The sequence below is a fragment of the Pongo abelii genome, chromosome 8 (assembly GCF_028885655.2).
Source record: "Pongo abelii isolate AG06213 chromosome 8, NHGRI_mPonAbe1-v2.0_pri, whole genome shotgun sequence".
Classification (NCBI taxonomy): domain Eukaryota; kingdom Metazoa; phylum Chordata; class Mammalia; order Primates; family Hominidae; genus Pongo; species Pongo abelii.
In genome coordinates this window covers 57,347,701-57,367,560 of record NC_071993.2, presented here as the reverse complement: position 1 = coordinate 57,367,560, position 19,860 = coordinate 57,347,701, and the positions used below count along the sequence as shown (strand labels likewise).

The 19,860-nt window shown below is 39.2% G+C and overlaps 1 protein-coding gene and 1 pseudogene across 25 annotated transcripts in view; one reads left to right on the top strand and one right to left on the bottom strand.

The window, feature by feature from the left end:
- BMPR1A (bone morphogenetic protein receptor type 1A) overlaps nucleotides 1–19,860 on the top strand; it is a 168,649-nt gene that overhangs the window by 21,370 nt on the left and 127,419 nt on the right. Inside the window, exon 1 of one of the 25 annotated variants that reach the window (XM_063727579.1) lies at nucleotides 16,092–16,347. The exons of 23 other annotated variants lie outside the window; for them this stretch is intronic. The gene's annotated coding sequence lies outside the window, so the exon portion shown is untranslated. Of the gene's footprint in view, nucleotides 1–16,091; nucleotides 16,348–19,860 lie in introns of those variants that run through there. One more of the 25 variants, XM_054522333.2, reaches the window with a different exon arrangement.
- Nucleotides 1–19,860, bottom strand: part of LOC103891637 (putative RNA polymerase II subunit B1 CTD phosphatase RPAP2) — a 99,144-nt pseudogene that overhangs the window by 20,383 nt on the left and 58,901 nt on the right.

The following is a 19,860-nucleotide window of genomic DNA, read 5'->3' as shown; positions in this document are numbered from 1 at the left end:
TGCTTCATTGCTTAATTGAGAAACCCCAGTGCTGGTTAAATCTAACTGTGCCTACTCTACACTTGTACTTTTTAAAAATGTGATTTAAAAAAATGGGTATCAGCTGGGCACGGTGGCTCATGCCTGTAATCCCAGCACTTTGGGAAGGCCCAGACAGGAGGATTACTTGAACCCAGGAGTTTGAGATCAGAGTGGACAACATAGTGAAACACTGTCTCTGCAAAAAAATTAAAAAGTTATTTGGGCGTGGTGGCATATGCCTGTAGTTCCAGCTACTTGGGAGGCTAAAGTGGGAGGATCACTTGAGCCTGGTGAGGTTTAGGTTGCAGTGAGCTGTCACTGCACCACTGTACTCCAGTGGGTGACAGAGCTTGACCCTGTCTCAAAAGAAAAAAAAAAGAACATGTATTTACCCTCTTAACAGTTATTAAGTATACATCACAGTATTACAATAATGTTCATTATTTTGTACAACAGATCTCTAGAACTTTTTTTTTGTTCTCTGCAGTTACAAGCTTTTAAAAATTTTATTTTTAGGCCAGGCGCAGTGGCTCACGCCTGTAAGCCCAGCACTTTGGAAGGCTGAGGCAGGTGGATCACCTGAGGTCGGGAGTTCGAGACCAGCCTGACCAACATGGAGAAACCCCGTCTCTACTAAAAATACAAAATTAGCCAGGCATGGTGGTGCATGCATGTAATCTCACTTACTGGGGATGCTGAGGCAGGAGAATTGCTTGAACCCAGGAGGCAGAGGTTGCAGTGAGTCAAGATGGCGCCATTGCACTCCAGCCTGGGTAACAAGAGCGAAACTCAAAAAAAAAAAAAATTGACAAATGTACGTATTTAGGGGGTACATAATGTTGACATAAATGTACATATTTATGGGGTATGTAGTGATGTTTTGATATATATAATGCACGACAGGCTTGTCCAACTCATGGTCCATGGGCTACATGTGGCCCAGAGTAGCTTTGAATACAGACCAACACAAATTCCTAAACTTTCTTAAAACGTGAGATTTTTTTTTTGCGATTTTTTTTTTTTGGTAGCTCATCAGCTATCATTAGTGGATTTTTTTGTTGTTGTTTTATTTAATTTTTTTATTTAAAAAAATACATATTTTTTAATAGAAATTGGGTCTCACCATGTTGTCCAGGCCATTCTCAAACTCCTGAGCTCAAGCAATCTGCTTGCCTTCGCCTCCCAAAGTGCTGGATTGCGGATGTGAGCCACCGTGCCTGCCCTGCCGTTAGTGTATTTTATGTGTGGTCCAAGACAATTTTTCTTCTTCCAGTGTGGCCCAGGGAAGCCAAAAGATTGGACACCCCTACTGTATAGTGATCAGATCAGGATAATTAGCATATCCATCATCTCAAACATTTATAATTTCTTTTTGTTCGAAACGTTTGATATTCTCCTTCTAGCTATTTGAAACTGTATATTATTGTTCACTATAGCCTTCCTACGGTAGGATAAAGGATAAAGTACTAGAATTTATTCCTCCTGTCTTCCTGTAATTTTGTATCCTTTAACAGATTTCTCCATGTCCCTCCCTTTCCTCTACCCTTCCTATTCTCTGTTCTATGTTTTAGTTCTAACTTTTTTAGTTTCCACATGAGTGAGAACATGTGGTGATTAACTTTCTGTTCCTGGCTGTTTATTTCACTTAATATAATGTCTTCCAGTTCCATCTATATTGCTGGAAATGAGTGGATTTTATTTATGTATTTTCTTTTTTTTTTTTTTTTTTTTTGAGTAGAGATGGGGTTTCACCATGTTGGCCAGGCTGATCTTGAACTCCTGACTTCAAGTGATCCATTCCTCTCAGCCTCCCAAAGGGCTGGGATTACAGGCATCAGTCACCATACTCGGCCCAGATTTTATTTTTTATGACTGAGTAGTATTCCACTGTGTATATATATCATATTTTCTTTATCCATTCATCTGTTATTAGATGTCCAGTTTGTCTAACCCATATCTAGGCTGTTTGAATAGCAATAAACATGGGGATGCAGATGTGCCTTCAACAGAATGATTTCCTTTCCTCTGGATAAATTCCTAGTAGTATAATGCTGGATTGTATGGTAATTCTGTTTGTAGTTATTTGAGGAAACTCTATACTGTTCTCTCTTGTGGCTGTACTAGTTTATATTCCCACCAATAAAGTATAAGTGTTCCCTTTCTCCTGTCCTTGTCAGCACTTGTTACTTTTTAAATTGAATTATCTTTTTCCCCGTTTGCCCATTTGCCCATTTTTAATTGGATTGTTTATCTTTTTTCTGTTGAGATGTTTGAGTTACTTGTATATTCTGGATATTAGCCATTCTTTTTGATAATAGCCATTCTAACTGGGGTTAGAGTTGTGGTTTTGATTTGCATTTCCCTGATAATTAGTGCTGTTGAGCTTTATTTATTTATTTAGACAGAATCTTGCTCTGTTGCCCAGGCTGGAATGCTGTGGCTTGGTCACTGTCCACTCTAAGCTCAACCTCCTGGACTTGGGCGATCCTCCTACCTCAACTTCCTGAGTAGCTGGGACTACAGATGTGTGCCAGTGGGCCCAGCTAATTTTTAAGAGTTTTTTGGAGAGATTGGGTCTCGCTATGTTGCCCAGGCTTGTCTCAAATTCCTGGCCTTCAGCGATCTTTCAGCATTAGCCTCCCAAAGTGCTGGGATTACAGGTGTGAGCCACCATGCTCTGCCCTCCTTTGTTTTTGTTTTGCGAAAGAGACAGGATCTCCTTGTCACCCAGGCCAGAGTGCAGCAGTGCGATCATAACTCATTATAACCTTGAACTCCTGGCCTCAAGGGATCCTCCCACCTTGGCCTCCCAAACACTGGGATTATAGGCATGAGCCCCTGGTAATAGCACCTGGCCTATTTCATATGTTTTTTGGCCATTTTTCTTCTTTTGAGAAATGTCTGTTCAGATCATTTGCCCATTTTTTAATTGGATTTGTTTTGCTGTTGAGATGTTTGAGTTACTTGTATATTCTGGATATTAATCCCCTGTTGGATGAGTAGTTTGCAAATATTTTCTCACATTCTGTAGCTCGTCTCTTCATGATGTTAATAGGTTCTTTTGCTGTGCGGTAGCTTTTTAGTTTAATATAATCCCATTTGTTTATTTTTGCTTTTGATGCCTGTGTTTTTGAGGTTTTACCCATAAAATATTTTCCCAGACCAGTGTCCTGAAGTGTTTCCTCTATGTTTTCTTACAGTGGTTTTTATCATTTCGAATCTTTTTTTTTTGAGACGGAGTCTTGCTCTGTCGCTCAGGCTGGAGTGCAGTGGCACAATCTCGGCTCACTGCAACCTCCGCCTGCCAGGTTCAAGCGATTCTCCTGCCTCAGCCTCCCAAGTAGCTGGGATTACAGGCGTGCACCACCATGCCCAGCTAATTTTTGTATTTTTAGTGGAGACGGGGTTTCACCATGTTGGGCAGGCTGGTCTCGAGTTCCTGACCTCATGATCCTCCTGCCTCGGCCTCCCAAAGTGCTGGGATTACAGGCGTGCGCATGAGCCACCACGCCTGGCTAAGGATTTATACTAGATTTAAAGCATTCTGATGGGCAAAGAACCAGGGAAAGGAAAGTCAAAGGCAGTACTGTCCAATATGACATGTAAGTTTAAACTTTCTAGTTGCCACATTAAAAAAGTAAAAAAGAATTGTGTGAAATCAGTTTTGTTTTTTTAATTGAGACAAGGTCTCACCACGTTGCCCAGGCTGGTCTCAAGCTGCTGGGCTCAAGCAATCCTCCCACAGTGCTGGGATTACAGGTGTGAGCCACCATGCCTGGCCAAAATCAGTTTTAATATATTTCTTTGATCTAATATATCCCTAACAGCATCACCATGTTGGTCAAGCTGTTCTCGAACTCTTGACCTGGTGATCCACCCGCCTTGGCCTCGCAAAGTACTGGGATTACAGGTGTGAGCCACCATGCCCAGCTCTCATTTCGAATCTTACACTTAGTTCTTTGATTTCTTTTGAGTTGATTTTTGTATAGGGTGAGAGTTGGGAGTCTGCTTTTATTCTTCTGCATATGGATATCCATTTTTCCCAGCACCATTTATTGAAGAGACTGTCCTTTTCCCAGTGAGTGTTTTTGGCACTTTTGTGAGAAATCTGCTGGCTGTAGATAGGTAGATTAATTTCTGGGTTCTCTGTTCTGTTCCATTAGTGTATGTATCTGTTTTTAATGCTGCACCATGCTGTTTTGGTTACTACAGCCTTGTAGTATATTTTCAGGTGTTGTATTGTGATACCTCCAGCTTTTTGCTCAGGGTTGCTTTGGTTATTCGGGGGCTTTTGTGGTCCTGTACAAATTTTAGGATTTGTTTTTCCGTGAAGAATGTCATTGGTATTTTGATAGGGATTGCATTGAATCTGTAGATTGCTTTGTGTAGTATTTCTGGCACTTTCTCATCTTGCCTGACTGAAACTCTACTTTAGAACAACTCCCTATTTCCCTCTCCCCTCAGCTCCTGGCAACCACCAGTCTACCATTTTACTTTCTGTCTCTATGAGTTTGATTATTTAAGATACCTCATATAAGTGGAATTATGCAGTACTTGTTGTTTTATGATTGGTGTATTTCACTTAGCATAAAGTCCCCATGGTTCATCCATTTTGTAGCGTATGACAGGATTTCTTTTTTTTTGTTTGTTTGTTTGAGATGGAGTCTCACTCTGTCACCCAGGCAGGCGGGAGTGCAGTGGCGCGATCTGGGCTCACTGCAACCTCCGCCTCCCACGTTCAAGTGATTCTTCTGCCTCAGCCTCCTAAGTAGCTGGGATTACAGGCATGTGCCACCACACCTAATTTTTGTATTTTTGGTAGAGACGGGGTTCACTATGTTGGTCAGCCTGGTCTTGAACTCCTGACCTCAGGTGATCCTCCCGCCTCGGCCTCCCAAAGTGCTGGGATTACAGGTGTGAGCCACCATGCCAGGCCCAGGATTTCTTTAGGGCTAAATAATGTCCAGTTGTGTATATATACCACATTTGTTGATCCATTTATCTGTTGAGAGACACAAGTTAATTACACGTTTTGGCTATTGTAGTGAATAGTGCTGCAGTGGACAAGAGTATGTAAATATCTCTTCAAGATCCTGTTTTCAATTTTTTTAGATATATACCCAGAAGTGGGATTTCTGGATCATCTGGTATTCCATTTTAAATTTTTTGAGGTACGTCCATACTGTTTTTCATAGTGATTGTACTGTTTTATAGTCCCACCAACAATGCACAGGAGTTCTGATTTCTCCACATCCTTGCCAACAGTTGGTTTTCTGTTTTTTTGTTTTTTGTTTTTGATAGAGGTAATTTTAATTGGTGTGAGGTGATACCTTAGTGTGATTTGATGTGAGTTTTGCCGATGATTAGTGATGTTGAGTAGCTTTTCATATTTTTCTTGGCCATTTATGTATCTTCTTTGGAAAAATGTCTGTTCAAGTCCTTAGCTCATTTTAAAGTTGTGTTATTTGTGGTTTTTGTTTTGTTACTGAGTTGTAGGAGTTTTTCTATTATTCTGGATATTAAACCCCTATCTGATACATGATTTGCAAATATTTTCTCTCATTCTGTATGTTGCCTTTTCACTCTTCGTTGGTTTCATTCTGATTTTGGTTGATTGCTTGCCTTGCTGCACAGAAGTTTGTAAGTTTGACGTAATTCTGTGTCTATTTTTGCCTTTGTTGCCTGTGCTTTTTGTTTTGCAGCCAAGAAATCATTGCCAAATTCAGTATCATGAAGCTTCTCTATGTTTCCTTCTAGTTTTATGGTTTCAGGTCTTATGTTTAGGTCTTTAATCAATTTTTAGTTATTTTTTATTTATGGTTTAAGATAAGGTTCCATCTTCATTCTGTTGCATGTGGACATCCAGTTTTTCCAGCACTATTTGTTGAAGAGATTATTCTTTCCCCATTGCGTAGTCTTGGCTCATCATTTGACCACATACACAAGGGTTTATATCTGGGCTGTCTGTTCTGTTCCATTGGTTTACATGTCTGTGTGCTAGTACTATTTTGATCACTGTAGCTTTGTAACAAGTTTTGAAATCAGGAAGTGTGAGGCCTACAGTTTTGTTCTTAATCAAGGTTGTTTTAGCTATTTGGGGTCCTTTGAGATTACTTAAAGATTTCAGGATGGCTTTTTCTCATTTTGCGAAAAATGACACTGGAATTTGATAGAGATTGCATTGAATCTGTAGATTACTTTGGATAGTATGTACATTTTAACAATATAAGGTCTTCCAGTCCTTGAACATGAGATGTCTTTCCCATTTGTGTGTTTAATTTTTTCCTCAGTTTTTTGTCATTTTTAGTGTACAAGTCTTTTGCCTCCTTGATGTTTATTTTTAAGTATTTTATTTTAGTTTTGCTTTATTTTTTTAGAAACGGGATCTTGTTCTGTCACCCAGGTTGGAGTGCAGTAGCGCGATCATGGCTCACTGCCACCTCCCACTGCTGGGCTCAAGAGATCCTCATGCCTCATAGCTGGGACTACAGGCATGCATCACCATGACCAGCTAACTTTTAAATTTTTTGTACAGATGGGGTCTTGCCATCTTGCCCAAGCTGGTCTCGAAGTGCTGGAATTACAGGTGTGAGCCACTGTGCTGGGCTTATTCTTAAGTATTATTCATTTTGATGTTATTATAAATGGAGTTATTTTCTTAATTTCCTTTTTGTGTTGTTTATTGTTAGTGTATAGAAATGCAACTTGTTTTTGTGTGTTGACTTTTTATCCTCTTGCTTTGCTTAGTTTATTATAATAGTTCTAACAGTTTTTTTGTGAAACCCTTAGGGTTTTTCATGTATAAAAAAATGTCGTCCGTGAATGGAGATAATTTTACTTCTTCCTTTCCAATTTGGATGCCTTTTTTTCTTGCCTCCTTTTTCTGATTGTACTGTGTTGAGTAGAAGTGGTGAGAGTGGGCTTCCTAGTCTTGTTCTTGATCTTAGAGGGAAAGCTTTCAGTTTTTCACCATTGTGATATTTGCTGTGGACTTTTTATGTATGGTCTTAATTATGTTCAGGTAATTTCCTTCTATTCCTTCCTAGTTTGTTGAGTGTTTTTATCATGAAAGGTGTTGAATTTTGTCAGATGCTTTTTCTGCACCAATTCAGATTGTTACGTGATTTTTGTCCTTCATTCTGTTAATGTGGTGTATTACATTTACTGATTTTTGTGTGTTGAGCCATCCTTGCATCCTAGGAATAAGTCTCCCTCAGTCATCATGTATGATTTTAATACGCCTTTGAATTTGGTTTGGTAGCATTTTTTGAGAATATGTGCATCAAAGTTTAGAAGTGTTTCTTCAATTTTTTTGGTGAAACTTTGAGGAGGTTTGGTATTAATTTTTCTCTAAACGTTTGGTAGAATTCCCCAGTGAAGCTATCTGGTCCTGGGCTTTTTTTGTTGTTGGGAAGTTTTTAAAATTACTGAGTCAATTTCCTTACTAGTTATAGGTTTGTTAAGATTTTCTGTTTCTTCATGATTCAGTCCTGGCAGGTTGTGTGTTTCTAATAATTCATCCATTTCTTCTAGGTTGTCTAAATTGTTGGCATGTGATTGTTCATAGTAGTCTCTTATCCTTTTCATTTCTGTGGCATTTGTTGTAATGTCCCCTCTTTCATTTCTGATTTTAATTATTTGAGTCTTGTTTTTTTTCTTAAATCTGGCTAAGGATTTGTCAGTTTTATTGATCTTATTTAATGTAGGCATTTACTGCTATAAACTTCCCTCTTAGCACGGCTTTTGCTGTATCCCTTAAGTTTTGGAATGTTCTGTTCTCTTCTTCATTTGTCTCAAGATGTTTTCTAAACTGCCTTGTGATTTCTTCTTTGAGTCATTAGTTTTTCAAAAGTGTGTTAATTTCTAAATATTTGTGAATTTTCTAGTTTTCCTACTGCTTTTGATTTCCCATTGTGGTCAGAAAAGATACTTGCTATGATTTCAGTCTTCTTAAATTTGCTAAGACTTGTTCTGTGGCCTAACATGTGATCTATCTTGGAGAATGTTGCATGTGTACTTGAGAAAATGTGTATTCAGCTAGTGTTGGGTGTAGTGGTTTTTTTTGTTTGTTTTTGAGATGGAGTTTCCGCTCTTGTTGCCCAGGCTGCAGTGCAGTGGTGCGAACTCAGCCCACCGCAATCTACGCCTCCTGGGTTCAAGTGATTCTCCTGCCTCACCTTCCCGAGTAGCTGGGATTATAGGCGTGCACCACCACGTCTAGCTAATTTTGTATTTTTAGTAGAGACAGGGTTTCTCCAATTTGGTCAGGCTGGTCCCGAACTCCTGACCTCAGGTGATCTGCCCACTCGGCCTCCCAAAGTACTGGGATTATAGGCGTGAGCCACCACGCCCGGCCAGGTACAGTGTTCTTTATGTGTCTGTTAGTTCCAGTTACTCTCCAGTGTTCAAATTCTGTGTCTCCTCATTGATCCTCTCTCTGGTGGTTCTGTCTGTTATTGAAAGTGGGGATATTGAAATCTCCTGCTATTACTGGGTTACTGTCTGTTTTTTCTTTCAATTCTGTCAGTGTTTGCCTTGTTATATTTGGGTGCTCTGGTTCTGCACTTGCACCTTTACAGCTGCGCTTGGCTGGAGAATTAACTTGGCTGATTGGCGTTACCACTAATTACCACTAAGTTCAGGAGAGTCCTTAAAACTGCACAGCAATAGTTCCTAGTTCATTTATTCTCCCGGTGTGACCTAAATGATCATTTAGACCTGCTCCTTGTCAGTCCTTCAACATCACTTTCACCATCTTTAGCACACAACTTTGCTTTTCATTTTGTTGAGAAAACAGATACCACAAGTGTCTGCAAAGCTCCTGCCACTACTGCCTGTGTCTGTGCTTCGTGTATTCTCACATCCCTCAATTATTACGGAATGAACTGACCATGCTTCTAGCCAGGGCCAAAACCTGCACTGTGCTCACTCAGCCCTTGCCTCTACACTCTGCAGGATCATTCTCCACAACAGCATACTGTTGTTCCTCTCATCTTAAAACACAACAAAACTTCTTTGAACTCCATTTTTCCTTCTAACCGTTGTTCATTTCCCACCCCCACCCCTTTTTTTCCCCAAAAGAAGTATCTGCACTTTGTTTCCAATTTTTCTTCTCCCGGTATTTCAGGAGGCTTTCCCTCCCAGCACCCTGTTTCTTGCACTGCTCTTGCGAGGTCAGCTCTGACCCTACCTTTCTCATCCTTGAATTATTTGACCTAGTAACAGTATTTGACACTGGTGATTACTTATTTCCTGCTCCTTGAAACACTTTGTTCACTTGGCTTCCAGGATAGCATACAAAGAAATTCCCCATCTCAGTCTTTTGTCACAGAGTCCCTCCAGGGCTCAGTCCCTAGACCTCTGTTTTAACTATGCTCATTTCCTTGTTGATCTTATTTGACCCACTGGCTTTGAAACCCTCTTTGTTTTAAAGTTTGACGGAAGTCCAAATTTTAAATCTCCAGCCTGAGCCGCTTCTTTGAAATGCAGACTTATGTTCCACCTGGATGTCTAATAGGCAAATGAAATGCAGCTTTCTCTAAAGGGGAACTTATTCTTCCTCCAGTAACTTAATGGGCCATGCTTAGAATGGCTCTTTTTGTCCAAGAAAATTCAAAACCAAAACCACATCTATTTTCTTCTGCTTTAACATCAGTCTACAGATTATTTTTGGTCTAAAGCATGAGATAAGTCTTTTTATTTATTTTTAATCAGGCGGCTAGCTAGTTTCTTAACAGTATTGAATAATATATTTTTAATTGTTTGAATTGTCATCTTTATTGTTCTGAGAATAATATCAAGGATTTAAGTGAAATTGCCATCTAATGTTTGCATTATAGATTTCATGCCCCTTTAAAACATGTGTTATCTCAATTCAGAGCACACTCTTATAAAGTAGAATCAATGATAATGGATTTTTAAAAAACTAAATAAGTTGAATAAGAGGATAGAAACAAACTTTAAATTTAGCATTTAATAGACCAGGAACAACACACTAGTAAAGAAAGGGGTCACTAATTACTGTTTGGATACTTGGATTTTAGTTTGAATTTATAAGTAAATTTTACATAGTAAAAAGCAATAAAGTAAATTTAACACAGAAAGTAACAATGGAATATGAAATATATGACCAAACTAATGGAACTTTCTGTCTAAAATAAAAGATCTATTTGTAGGGTAAGTAATTAGATTGGGAGTAAAAGGCAGAAATAGAAATAGTAAAATCATCACATGCACAAATGCTGTCTGTATTTAATCCCAGTTAAAGACATGGGAAATAAGATAACCCTAAGGCTATACTGCTCACCTATTAAACTGACAGAAGTATGTAATATGAGGAAATAGCATGTCTTGTTTGGTCAGTGTATTAGTCCATTCTCACAATGATACAAAGAAATACCAAAGACTGGGTGGTTTATAAAGAAAAGAGAATTAATTGACTCGCAGTAATGCAGGCTATACAGGAGGCATGGCTGGAGAGGCCTCAGGAAACTTACAATCATGGCAGAAGGGGAAGAGGAAGCAGGCCTATCTTCACATGACAGCAGGAGAGACAGCAAAGGGGGGAGCGCCACACACTTCCAGATCTCTTGAGAACTCACTGTCATGAGAACAGCAAGGGGGAAATCTGCCCCCCCATAATCCAATCACCTCCCAGCAGGCTCCACCTCTAACACTCAGGATCACAGTTCAACATGAGATTTGGGTGGGAACACAGAGCCAAGCCATGTCAGTCAGTATCATAAATTGGTTCAACCATAGAGGAAGAGAATTTGACTAAATACATATTTTAGGGAAAAGGGAAGTACTGTGGGACTCAGCAGTTTGCTCTTAAAATTTCTATGCAGTGATGGCATACTATATTCCTAATCTAACTAGGGTTTGTTTCAAGGGAATTAGGGATAAGGTGAGTAAGCTAGTAAACCCAGGGCAAAATTTCTTAATGCTTTTTAAAATTTAAAAAAGAGGCCCGTTCCGTTAGAGCATACATTGAATCAAATGTTTCACGTAAAACAGGATGGAAATGAACTTTTCTATTTGGCTAAGTGGTGTAGGCTGAAAAACCTGTAGGCTTTCTCTTTTCATCAACTTCATGCTGAGTCCTGTCTCATTTTATTATTTACACAATTGAAATATAAAAAATTATTCCCAAATGATGCCCCCCATACCCTGAGTTTAGGAGGCAGTAGTGTAAAGCAGTGTCCAGACATTGGTCTTAGGGCTGGAGTGGAAACAGACTCCTGGAGGTGCACAAGCACATGGATAATTTTACCTGAATCAATTTCCAAATCCTAAACTTTAACATGTCTCTTTTTTAAAGCATTTCTTCCTTTGAAGCAGTGTTCAAGCGGTTCTTCCCTTTTTATTTTTTGATGTGGAGTTTGGCTCTTGTCACCCAGGTTGGAATGCAATAGTGTGATCTCGGCTCACTGTAACCTCCACCTCCTGGGTTCAAGCGATTCTCCTGCTTCAGCCTCCTGAGTAGCTGGGATTACAGGTGCCTGCACCATGCCCGGCTTATTTTTGTATTTTTAGTAGAGATGGGGTTTCACCATATTGGCCAGGTTGGTCTCGAACTGCTGACCTTAGGTGATTCACCCACCTCAGTCTCCCAAAGTGCTGGGATTACAGTTGTGAGCCACTGCGCCCAGCTCCCTTTTCAAATTCCTTTACACCGTGGCTTTTTCCATTATTTTAAAAAAATGACATAACTCTTCCCCTGACCCTTCTCTTACCATGATGCACTTGCCTTGTAGTGGGAAAACCTCAGGGATGAAAAGGGTGTCAGGACAATTCTAAGACACCAATGGGATAGTGCTGGAACAATTAGATATTCAATTGCAAAAGAACACAGTTGGACCTTTACCTCATACCATAAACAAAAATCAACTCAAAATGAATCAAAAACCTAAATGTAAGAGCTAAAACCATAAAAATCTTAGAAGGAAACATAGGTATAAATCTTTGTGACCTTGGATTAGGCAGTGATCTCTTCAATATGACAACAAAGCACAAGCAATCAGAAAAAAGTAGATAAATTAAACTTTATCAAAATTAAAAACCTGTGTGCATCAAAGGACGCTGTCGAGTGAGAAAACAACCCATAGAATGGGAGAAAATACTGTAAAATATATTTGATAAGCAGCTTGTGTCTAGAATACATAAAGAACACATAACTGGCTGGGCTCCGTGGCTCACACCTGTAATTCCAGCACTTTGGGAGGCTGAGGTGGGCAGATCACTTGAGGTCAGGAGTTCGAGACCAGCCTGGCCAACATGGTGAAACGCCATCTCTACTAGAAATACAAAAATTAGCTGGGTGTGGTGGTGGGTACCTGTAATCCCATCTGCTTGGGAGGCTGAGGCAGGAGAATTGCTTGAACTTGGAAGGCAGAGGTTGCAGTGAGCCAAAATCATGCCACTGCACTCCAGCCTGGGTGACAGAGTGAAAACTCTGTCTCAGAAAAAAAACAAAAACAAACACGTAACTAACTTAGAAAACCAAAATTCTAATTTAAAAACAGGCAAAGGATTCAGATAGACATTTCTCCAAAGAAGATGTACAAATGGCTACGTAAGCTCATGAAAATAATGTCGTTAGTCATTAGAAATATAAATCAAAGGCTGGGCACGGTGGCTCACGCCTGTAATCCTAGCACTTTGGGAGGTCGAGGAGGGCAGATCATGAGGTCAGGAGATCGAGACCATCCTGGCTAACACAGTGAAACCCGGTCTCCACTAAAAATACAAAAAATTAGCCGCGCATGGTGGCGGGTGCCTGTAGTCCCAGCTACTCAAGAGGCTGAAGCAGGAGAATGGTGTGAACCCAGGAGGCAGAGCTTGCAGTGAGCCGAGATCTTGCCACTGCACTCCAGCCTGGGCGACAGAGCGAGACTCCGTCTCAAAAAAAAAAAAAAAAAAAAAAAAAAAATATATATATATATATATATATAAAATTTTGATTTGTATATATATAAATCAAAACCACAATGAGATTCTGCTTCTTACCCACTAGGATGTCTATAATCAAAAAGATAGATAATAACAAATGCTGGTAAGGATATGGAGAAATGGGAACCTCCAGACACTATTTGTGGGAATATAAAATTGTGCAGCTGGTTTGGAAACAGATTAGCAGTTCCTCAGAAAGCTAAATGTTGAGTTTCCATATGATCCAGCAGTTCCACTCCTAGATATATATCCAAAAGAATTAAAAACATGTTCACACAAAAATTTGTGCATGAAAGTTTACAGCAGCATTATTCATAATAGGGGGAAACAACCCAAATGTCCAACTGATAAATAGATAAACAAAATGTGGTCTGTCTAGGCAATGGAATATTATTCACCCATGAAAAGAAATGAAGTACTCATTTTACAACATAGATGAATTTTGAAAACATTATGCAGGTTGAAAGAAGTCAGCCACAAAATATCATATGTTGTATTATTCTATTTTTATGAAATGTCCGGAAAAGGCAAGTCCACAGAGAAAGTAGATTAGCGATAAAAATGTACTGGAATTAGTGTTGATGATTGCACAACTTTGTGAATATGCCGATAGCTACTGAACTGCACAGTTTAAAAGAGTGAATTTTATTATACGTCAATTATAGCTCCAAAAAATGAAATAAAGCCTCAGGGGCCCCCAAAGTGGTGATTCCAAATATTGGTTTTAGTGTTAAGAAAATAAATGGCCATAGCCTTTGGAGAACAAATCCTTTCATGGTTTTCAGCTTTCCACTTCTAACAAAATTGAAGAATCAATTCCAATATTTACAAATAATAAATGTGTTAGCTACTAAATCATTTGAAATATTTCTGGTGGAAAACCACTACATAATTTTCAACAGATAACTCAGAAGGAATTTTAAAAGTCATGTGACCCAACTGACAGAATTCCTTTTATTTCCATCACCTGTTTATATGAACAAGCCTGCTCAGTGCTTTGTTTTGTTTTTTTTTTTTTGGTTTGTTTTTTTTTTTTTTTTTTTGAGACAAAGTCTCACTCTGTCACCCAGGCTGGAGTGCAGTGGTGCGATCTCGGCTCACTGCAAGCTCTGTCTCCTGGGTTCAAGCATTTCTCCCATCTCAGCCTTCCTGAGTAGCTGGGACTACAGGTGTGTGCCACCATGCCTGGCTTTTTTTTTTTTTTTTTTTTTTTTTTTTTTTTTTTTGCTAGAGATGGGGGTTTCACCACGTTGGCCAGGCTGGTCTCAAACTCCTGACCTCAAGTGATCCGCCCGCTTTGGCCTCCCAGAAGTGCTGGGATTATAGGTGTGAGCCACTGTGCCCAGCCTCCAGTAGAATTTTTACCTTTAATGTTGTTAATTACTGTCAGATTTTTTTTTTTTTAGATGGACTCTTACTCTGTTGCTAGGCTGGAGTGCTGTGGCGTGATCTCTGCTCACTGCAACCTCCAACTCCCTGGTTCAAGCAATTCTACCTCAGCCTCCCGAGTAGCTGGGATTACAGGCACACGCCACCACGCCCAGCTAATTTTTGTATTTTTAGTAGAGATGGGTTTCACCATGTTAGCCAGGATGGTCTTGATCTCCTGACATTGTGGCCCGCCTGCCTCAGCTTCCCATAGTGCTGGGACTACAGGCATGCGCCACCATGCCTGGCCTACTGTCAGATCTTTAATGTTTGCCATTTAAATGAATTACATACTGCTAAAAATTGTAATGGTAATTTAATTCACAATAATTTTTTAAACACTTAGAAGCTTCTTTATGGTCAGGAAATTTAAAATGTTTTTCATTTAAACATCAGACAGGCTGGGTGCAGTGGCTCAAACCTGTAATCCCATCACTTTGGGAGGCCAAGGCAGGAGGATTGCTTGAGTCCAGGAGTTTGAAACCAACCAGGGCAACATAGGGAGACTCCGTCTCTATAAAACAAACAAACAAACAGAACTTCAGACATGTATGACTGAGTGACTATTAAGACTTCCAAGCATTAGCAATTACTATATGCAGGGCAAATGTAATGGAAATATGAATTCAAGGAGGAAAATATGCTGTGAAAATTTCATTTTAAAATGGATCATGGTGGGTATCAGATCACAATTGTATTTGGATTCTGTTGAGATTTAAGGTTGATATTACAGTGACCTTGCTAAATTATATTGCTGTTCTGTGCTCTGTTTCCCTGTGTATAAATGGGATAATAATAGCACCTATATCAAGGAGTAATTTATTATTATGTCTAGTGCAGCTTCTTGGCAAATACTCTTTGAACTATGTTCAGTGATTCACATTCTGTTTAATAGTCCACTGCTTTGTTTCTTTCTGGTAAGCCTTCTGCCTTAATGCAGTGTTCTTTAGCTACTCTGTGTCCTTTTTTCATCCTCCTGATTGATACCACCACCCGCCCCCCCAACACACACACATGGTGGTGTGGACAAGGCAAAAGAAAGTTAGCTGGATTTATGTTTCGGAATTTCAGGGCTTTGTATTTACAGTTGACTTGTTAGGAGAAGAGGAAGAAGAGTTAAAAAGTATAGCATTGGGCCAGAATATCATTAAGCAATAAGATCACATTGAGTTGTATAGGGAAGGGTACCTGTATTTTTATTTCATCTGTACTGGAGACAGGATTTCTGATGACATGCTTGCTCACTGACAGTTTGTTTTTTTGTTTTTTGTTTTTTTTTTTGAGACGGAGTTTGCTGTTGTTGCCCAGGCTGGAGTGCAATGGCGTCATCTCGGCTCTCTGCAACCTCTGCCTCCTGGGTTCAAGCGATTCTCCTGTCTCAGCCTCCTGGGTAGCTGGGATTACAGGCGCATGCCACCACGCCTAGCTAATTTTTGTATTTTTAGTAAAGACAGGGTTTCATCATATTGATCAGGCTGGCCTCAGGTAGTCTGCCTGCCTCAGCCTCCCAAAGTGCTGGGATTACAGGTGAGCCACTGCGCCAGGCCTGACAGATAGTTTTTTTAGATGGTGTAAGACAGTGTCAATTATGTAGTGTAGTTGGTATATTTTCTGTTGTTACTGTAACAAATTACCATACCTTTAGTGGTTTATAGAGCACAAATTTATTATCTTATGGTTCTGCAGGTCAGAAGTCCAACAGAGGTCTCACCAGGCTAAGATGCAGGTGTCTACAGGGCCGTGTTCCCTTCGGGAAGTTCTAAGGAAGTATGGATTCTGTGCCTCTTACAGCCTCTAGAGGCCGGCTGCTTTCCTGGATCAGGCTCCCCTCCTGGATCAGGCTCCCCTTCCTGTTCACCTTCACAGTCAGCAAGGTGACATGGCTCTGACCTCCTGTCATCTCTTTCCCACCGTACTTGGGAGAACTTCTCTGCTTTTAAGGACCATGTGAGTAGATTGGTCCCAACAAGCTCATCCAGGATAATCGCCCCATCTCAGGTTTTGGACCCTTAGTCACACATCTGCAAAGTCCCTTTTGCCATTTAAATAACATATTCATAGGTTACAGGGATTAGGATGTGAATGTCTGCAGGGGCCATTATCCTGCTACCACAGTTGGTTTTTAGCTACATAACTTTAAACTGTTAATTTTATCTATTTTTTTTGATGACAGTTGTGGTTAGAGGTGAGGCTTGGATTGGATTGGTCCTGGCCTGAATCTTGTTCTGCTGTGTAGCAGCACTGTGATGTTAGGCAGGTTTCTTCTCTGGACTTTTTCTTCTTTGGTGAAATCAAGATAGTAATGCTTGTCTGTAAGTACTGAAATAAAGTAATAGTTTAGGGTTCTAGATGGGAGGCAAGAGATTTCTACCAGTCTCTTTGTGTCTGTCTCAAATAAGCAAATATGTGATCACCTAACTTACAAGGTTGTTGTGAAGATCAAATTAAGTCATCAAGTTAGAGTGCCTTTTGAAATGTATAAAAAGTATATAAAATTTTGTTGGTATTAATTTTAGAATGGCTTTTAAGATTTTTGTCAAAGGTGAGAAAGTTCAGTACATTCTTTGATACCTGCCTAGCAACTATTTTTAGGTTTCTATTCCTTTCCAGATTTTCAGATTCACATATTTCCTTTATTAAATTATGGTAAATGAAAAGATAATATGAGAATTAAAAGTAATGACTTCCGTGATTCGTATAGTCACTAGGATTTAAAATTCAAATTTATCTATCTATCTGTGTGTGTGTATATATATATATATATATATATATATATATATATATATATTTTTTTTTTTTTTTTTTTTTTTGAGACGGAGTTTCACTCGTTTCCCAGGATGGAGTGCAATGGTGCCATCTCGACTCACCGCACACTCCACCTCCTTGGTTCAAGCAGTTCTCCCGCCTCAGCCTCCTGAGTAGCTGGGATTACAGGCATGCACCACCACACCTAGCTAATTTTGTATTTTTAGTAGACACGGGGTTTCTCCATGTTGGTCAGGCTGGTCTTGAACTCCCGACCTCAGGTGATCTGCCTGCTTCTGCCTCCCAAAGTGCTGGGATTAAAGGGGTGAGCCACCACTCCTGGCCTATCTAGATAATTTTTAATCTTTATTATTTTTTTTCTGTAGACTTCTTTGGAGCTATACTATATTTGTTGTAGAAGCAAAATAAATACTAAGTCTACCTTGCATTAGTAAGACTGATTTTTCTTAAATCCTGAGCTACATTTAAAATCTTGGTTAGTAGACATTTTACTCAGATAGTGATTCATTTATAATTGGCTTGTCTAAGTACTCAGTGTTTGACAAAAATATCACTATGTTAAGCAAAAACCATATTTAAAAAGTGATTTTTTTTTTCTTATGCTGTAATAGTGAATAGATCTTTTTCCCCTAAGCAGCACAAATATGCCATTTTGGGAGGTTAAATTACTTTCTAAAAGTTGCTGTGAAGGAGAGAAGGAAAAGAGATCAGGTTACACATTCTTTGTTCCTGAGCCTACCATTGCACAAGTTCAGAGAAGCAATAGTGAGGCTAGAGTATGCATTTGCCACTATGTCTTCAACCCTTCCCCATAGTAGGGAGGGAGGGAATTAGGCAGTTTTCCTAACAGGGACCCGAAGAGTACCATTTTAACTTGAATACTCTTAAAAGTTGCTACTTATTTTTTTTTTTAAGGCTTTCTTTACTTTTTTATAATTTAGCATTTCGAATAATCCAAATAATTATTTCTTTGTATATTCAGAGGTATTTAAAAATATTTTCTTTGAGAGCTTAAAGGTTATAGTTTAATAATGCAGTTAAACATCAATTTATCTCAAATTGATATTGAGTTAAATTTAAAGAGTATTTTAAATTATATTTTGAGGGGAAAAAAATAACTTTCTTGGCACAAAATGGCCATGAATTAGATTGTGTGTTTCAGAAAGGTAGTGGTAAAAAGTCCCCAAAGCAGTTACAATATTTCTTTTGTTCTGTTTCCTTGCTACTCTTAGATAAATGAAGAGTTTAAAAAGAATTTTCACATAAAAACGGTTATAAAATCCCAGTGCCATATTCTGAATATTAATTTGACTGTTTTATGTTGTAATTTTTTTCCAGTTGGTTTTAGTTAGAATATAAGCTTTTTTTTTAGCCTTTAAGGAATTATTTAAACAATTTTGGTTATTAAAGTTTAAATGTATTTCATAAATACGTGTTTATAAATATGTGACTGGTCCCTTTTCTGAAGGGTTAGGAAGTTTAAGCATTATTTATAAGCTATTTGTAAATCCCTGTCAAACATTATTTGTCCATTAAGAAATACTATTTTTGTCTTCACTTTTAGGTCATTTAAGTATTAATAATGTTCATCAATTTGCTTACTACCCTTCTGAAGAAAGTCACTATAATTAGTAATCAGAATTATATCACATAAATTTAGGCACATTTATTTATTTATTTATTTTTAATTTATTTTTAGCATTTTGAGAGTAGGTGCCGTATTTTCTTTTCTTTCCTTGTTTTTTCTTTTTTGTTTTTTGAGACAGACTCTGTTGCCCCGGCTGGAGTACAGTGGCATGATCTGAGTTCACTGCAACCTCCACCTCCTAGGCTCTAGCAGTGCTCCCACCTCAGCCTCCCAAGTAGCTGGGACCAGCTCACGCTACCATTTCTGGCTAATTTTTGTATTTTTTGTAGAGACAGGGTTTTGCCATGTCACCGAGACTGAGTTACTGTATTTTCTTAGCAGAATATTGTCCCAGTGAGCTTTTTCCAAAAGAGAAAAGGTACAGCCAATAAAAGTTTGTGGTTGGGTATTGGGAGTTGGTGTTCTGTTTTGTCCTGTTCATAAGTAAAAGTTTTATTCTCTTTAGCTGTCATGCTTTAGTTCTAATTTATTCACAGATTTTTGCCCAGTAACTTGATTTTATACTTGGCTTTCTATATTGTGGCTCCAATTTTTCTTCCCAGTTTATACTCTTATTTTTCCTTTCTTTTTCTTTTTTCTTTTTTTTTTTTTTTTTTTGAGACAGTCTTGCTCTGTCGCCCAGGCTGGAGTGCAGTGGCGCAATCTCTGCTCACTGCAGCCTCTGCCTCCCAAGTTCAAGCGATTCTCCTGCCTCAGCCTCCAGAGCAGCTGGGATTACAGGCGCCTGCCACCACGCCCGGCTAATTTTTTTTTTTTTGAGACGGAGTCTTGCTCTGTCGTCTGGGCTGGAGTGTAGTGGCCCAATCTCGGCTCACTGCAACTTCCACCTCCTGGGTTCAAGTGATTCTCCTGCCTCAGCCTCCTGAGTAGCTGGGATTACAGGCACCCACCACTACGTCCAGCTAATTTTTTGTATTTTTAGTAGAGACGGGGTTTCGCAATGTTGGTTGGGCTGGTCTTGGAACTCCTGGCCTCGTCATTCGCCCACCTCGGCCCCCCTGAGTGTTGGGATTACAGGCATGAGCCACTGCACCCAGCCAATTTTT